Consider the following 5683-nt stretch of genomic DNA (forward strand, 5'->3'; position numbering starts at 1 on the left):
ACGTATTTTAAAGTCGTCGCAAAAATCCCACAAGAAATGGCTCAATAGCGCCACCTAGAAATTTTCAAATGACCCTTTGCTATTCACTTACTTTATCCTAGAGACATGAAATTTGGTACACTTGTAGAGCTCCCCAAGATACTCAAAATTTACAATTAATGTCATAGTGCAAGTATCACAGGAAGTCGGCCATTTTGGATTGAATGTCCAATTTTGAGCCCATTTTTGCCGTTTACAGCCTTCATATTTGATCGAACTCCTCCTAGGGATTTCCATTGACCGGCTTCAAACTCGGTCAGTCTGTTCATAAGGCATGTCCCATCTAAAGTTATCAAAACGGTGAGTTTTTGAGTATGCTGAAGGGGGGTTAGCAGGGGTCAAAGTTCAACTACTCGCCGTAAAAAAATAAACTGCTATATCTCCTACACAGAAACTCACAGAGGCACCAAAGTTACTGTGATTGATCATCATCGGCTGCCCTACAATACCCTATGGTCGAATGATGACATCACTTAGGCCACGCCCCCTGAGAACAGGAAGTGTAATGTTTTACTGTGAACGGTCGCTATCTGACCCCTTTGACCTCATCAACATGAAACTGTGCCAAGACACAGAAAACATGTTGGTGTATTGAGGATTCCAACCCCGACCAGCTTCGATGGAGCAGATGGGCGTGGCGGCGTGGCGAAGTGACCTGTAACGCCATCGCCATACGTTTGGCTCTCAATTCCACATTTTTGGGCCCAGCTGCTCCAATTTAACAAAGATGGATCCTCATCCACTCACCGACAGGAATCCATCACAATATTTGGTGGGCGTGGCCTAATTTCTCTATAGCCCCCCTAGAAAACTTTAAATGATCAGCCCCAAGCCATGCTTTAACCTACAATTACGAAACTTTGTACACGTGTGTACCTTGTCAGGACTTACAAAAAAGTCTCTTGGAGCCATGGTCTAAACCCCACAGGAAGTCGGCCATTTTGGATTGAAGTTCGGATTTTGACCCCATTTTTGCAGTTTGCAGCCTTCGTATTTGATCGAACTCCTCTCAGGGATTTCGATTGATCGGCTTCAAACTCAGTCAGTCTGTTTATAAAGCATGTCCCATCTAAAGTTATCAAAACGGTGACTTTTTCAGTATGCTGAAGGGGGGTTGGCAGGGGTCAAAGTTCACCTACTCCCCATAAAAAATAACTGCTATATCTCCTACACAGAAACTCACAAAGGCACCAAAGTTTCAGTGATTGATCATCATCGGGTGTCCTACAATACCTTATGGTCGAATGATGACATCACTTAGGCCACGCCCCCTGAGAACAGGAAGTGTCATGTTTTACTGTGAACGGTCGCTATCTGAACCTTTTGACCTCATCAACATGAAACTGTGACCAGACACCGAACACATGTTGGTGTATTGAGGATTTCAACCCCGACCAGCTTCAATGGAGCAGCTGGGCGTGGGCGCCGTGGCGACGTGACCTGTAACGCCATCGCCATACGTTTGGCTCCCAATTCCACATTTTTGGCCGCAGCTGCTCCAAACTCACAAGGATGGATCTTCATCCACTCCCCGACAGGAATCCATCACAATATTTGTAGGGTGTGGCCTAATTTCTCTATAGCGCCCCCTAGAAAATTTTAAATGATCAGCCCCAAGCCATGCTTTAACCTACAATTACGAAACTTTGTACACGTGTGTACCATGTCAGGACTTACAAGAAAGTCTCTTGGAGCCATGGTCTAAACCCCAGAGGAAGTCGGCCATTTTAGATTGAAGTTCAGACTCCACTGCGGGTCCTACATTAATCTGCCAGCTATATTTCCTCGCTAAACCAATGAATCTGCACCACATTTTTTGCATCGTCAAGGAGCGCCTCCGAACGCATCAGTGCGTACCGCCTGGTGGACGGGCGCGGAAACTGCGCAACAACTTCTGTGTTAGCACGTGGCCAGCGTTGATGGAAACTGAGCAACAGCTTCCGCGGTGCGGGCGGAGGAGCTGAAAACTGCGTGAGAGCTTCTGTGGTGGCTGACGTGAGGCGACGGTTGCTAGTACCCCGCGGTGGCAATAGGCCGGAGCGGCGCTTGGCTGCGAGGGCCGTTCGAGGCTGCTTGCAGCTTTAATTATTATTATGATTCTCCCTCCAAATGAATTGGCTTTTTGGGGGCTTTATCATATTCAAAAACTCACCAAACTTGGCGGAGGACTCAAGCCTGTTTAAAATTTACGTATTTTAAAGTCATCGCAAAAATTCCACAAGAAATGGCTCAATAGCGCCACCTAGAAATTTTCAAAGGACCCTTTCCTATTCACTTACTTCATTGTAGAGACATGAAATTTGGTACACTTGTAGAGCTTCCCAAGATGCTCAAAATTTACAATTAATGTCATAGTGCAAGTATCACAGGAAGTCGGCCATTTTGAATTGAAGGTCCAATGTTGAGGCCATTTTTGCCGTTTACAGCCTTGGTATTTGATCGAACTCCTCCTAGGGATTTTGATTGATCGGCTTCAAACTCGGTCAGTCTGTTCATAAGGCATGTCCCATCTAAAGTTATCAAAACGGTGAGTTTTTGAGTATGCTGAAGGGGGGTTAGCAGGGGTCAAAGTTCACCTACTCGCCATAAAAAAATAAACTGCTATATCTCCTACACAGAAACTCACAGAGGCACCAAAGTTTCTGTGATTGTTCATCATCGGGTGTCCTACAATACCCTATGGTCGAATGATGACATCACTTAGGCCACGCCCCATGAGAACAGGAAGTGTAATGTTTTTACTGTGGACCTTCGCTATCTGACCCCTTTGACCTCATCAACATGAAACTGTGCCCAGACACAGAAGACATGTTGGTGTATTGAGGATTCCAACCCCGACCAGATTCGATGGAGCAGGTGGGCGTGGCGGCGTGGCGAAGTGACCTCTAACGCCATCGCCATACGTTTGGCTCTCAATTCCACATTTTCGGGCCCAGCTGCTGCAAACTCACAAGGATGGATCCTCATCCACTCCCCGACAGGAATCCATCACAATATTTGGTGGGCGTGGCCTAATTTCTCTATAGCGCCCCCTAGAAAACTTTAAATGATCAGCCCCAAGCCATGCTTTAACCTACAAATACGAAACTTTGGACACATGTGTATCATGTCAGGACTTACAAAAAAGTCTCTTGGAGCCATGGTCTAAACCCCACAGGAAGTCGGCCATTTTAGATTGAAGTTCAGATTTTGACCCCATTTTTGCCGTTTACAGCCTCCGTATTTCATCGAACTCCTCCTAGGGATTTCGATTGATCGGCTTCAAACTCGGTCAGTCTGTTCATAAGGCATGTCCCATCTAAAGTTATCAAAACGGTGAGTTTTTGAGAATGCTGAAGGGGGGTTAGGAGGGGTCAAAGTTCACCTACTCGCCGTAAAAAAATAAACTGCTATATCTCCTACACAGAAACTCACAGAGGCACCAAAGTTTCTGTGATTGATCATCATCGGGTCTCCTACAATACCCTATGGTCGAATGATGGCATCACTTAGGCCACGCCCCCTGAGAAAAGGAAGTGTCATGTTTTACTTTGAATGGTCGCTATCTGACCCCTTTGACCTCATCAATATGAAACTGTGCCCAGACACAGAAGACATGTTGGTGTGTTGAGGATTCCAACCCCGACCAGCTTCGATGGAGCAGCTGGGCGTGGCGGCGTGGCGAAGTGACCTGTAACGCCATCGCCATACGTTTGGCTCTCAATTCCACATTTTTGGGCGCAGCTGCTCCAAACTCACAAGGATGGATCTTCATCCACTCCCCGACAGGAATCCATCACAATATTTGTAGGGTGTGGCCTAATTTCTCTATAGCGCCCCTAGAAAATTTTAAATGATCAGCCCCAAGCCATGCTTTAGCCTACAATTACGAAACTTTGTACACATGTGTACCATGTCAGGACTTACAAAAAAGTCTCTTGGAGCCATGGTCTAAACCCCAGAGGAAGTCGGCCATTTTAGATTGAAGTTCAGATTTTGATCCCATTTTTGCCGTTTATAAACCATTTCAGTAATTCGCCACTTGGGGTCAGTATTGCTCCACAAATGAAACGGCAGATAAACAGGATGAAGAACAATATCAGTATTTCGCCAGTAGGTGTCAGTGTTCCTCCACCGATGATAAACAGATCCATGGGTGGATGGGCGCGAAAACTTTGTGAGAGCGTTGCCATGAAATTTCTAAAAGGATAGAAATGTCTCAGATAATTTTTGTTGAATTAAATCATGCAGTAAATGTAGCGTTTTCTTACTTCTTACAAACCATTTCAGTAATTCGCCACTCTGAGTAAGAATTACTCCAACAATGAAATAGAGTGCTTTAGAAACACAGCTGAAAATGATGAAAAATTACGAACTGTAGTACTTCGCCATGTGCATATGATCGGCTGTAAATTACATGTGGATCTTCCGACTGACGCCAAATTGGATACGTATGACCTTTGTTGACCTCTAAAGAGCAAAACAGCATTGAAACGTAGTTTGACTCCACTGCGCCCCCTACATTAATCCGCCAGCTATATTTCCTCGCTAAACCAATGAATCTGCACCACATTTTTTTGGCATCGTCAAGGAGCGCAGCCGAACGCATCGATGCGTACCACCTGGTGGACGGGCGCGGAAACTGCGCAACAACTTCTGTGTTAGCACGTGGGCAGCGTTGATGGAAACTGAGCAACAGCTTCCGCGGTGCGGGCGGAGGCGCAGAAAACTGCGTGAGAGCTTCTGTGGTGGCTGGCGTGAGGCGATGGTTGCTAATACCCCGCGGTGGCAATAGGCCGGAGCGGCGCTTGGCTGCGAGGGCCGTTCGAGGCTGCTTGCAGCTTTAATTCTCCCTCTTCTTTTAAATTCTTACTTTCATGAACATCAAAATAATCCAGCATCAATTCATCAGTTTCTTCTTGTACATTGTATTCTGTCTTTTTAAACCCCAATCATTAATGGTATATGGTCTCTTGTATTGTTCTGGTTCTGCTAGAGGTTTCTTCCTGTAAAGGTAAGTTTTTCCTCTCCACATCACTGGATGCATATATGGTATGAGGGTTTGCTGTAAAGCACAGGTGTCAAACTCCAGTCCTGGAGGGCCACTGCTCTGCAACGTTTTGATGTGCCTTTGCTGCACCTCCTGAATAGAATAATTAGGTGATTAGCAAGGCTCTGGAGAACTGATCTACACAAGGAAGAGGTAATTAAGCCATTTCATTCCAGTGTTTTGTATCTAAGGCACAACTAAAAACTGCAAGACAGTGGCCCTTGAGGATTGGAGTTCGATACCCCTGCTGTATAGTCAATGACAGCAGAAGCGATTGTTGCTATGTTTAGGTAGAAACTTTTTAATCTAATCTGTATAAACACATTGCACTGTTTAACTAGAATGCATGGGTGACTGAATTGAAATGACTTGCCTTTTGTAAAGTGCACTTGTTGCGAATTGGTGCTATAGAAATAAACTGAATTGAATTAGAAACTTTAATGAACTGATGTAGTGTTGTACAGTTTATGAAGCAGTTCTACAAGTTCTGGCATGTGTTAGATTGAGTCTTCGTGACAGTAACTGGGTGACATTTAACAATCATGCTGCGCTGCAGAGTACTGTGAAGTCACAAACACGGTAAATGTTTTCAGAAATTAGGAGTGAGTCAGTAAA

Source organism: Poeciliopsis prolifica, unplaced genomic scaffold (assembly GCF_027474105.1).
Source record: "Poeciliopsis prolifica strain line A6 unplaced genomic scaffold, Auburn_PproV2 SCAFFOLD089, whole genome shotgun sequence".
Lineage (NCBI taxonomy): Eukaryota > Metazoa > Chordata > Actinopteri > Cyprinodontiformes > Poeciliidae > Poeciliopsis > Poeciliopsis prolifica.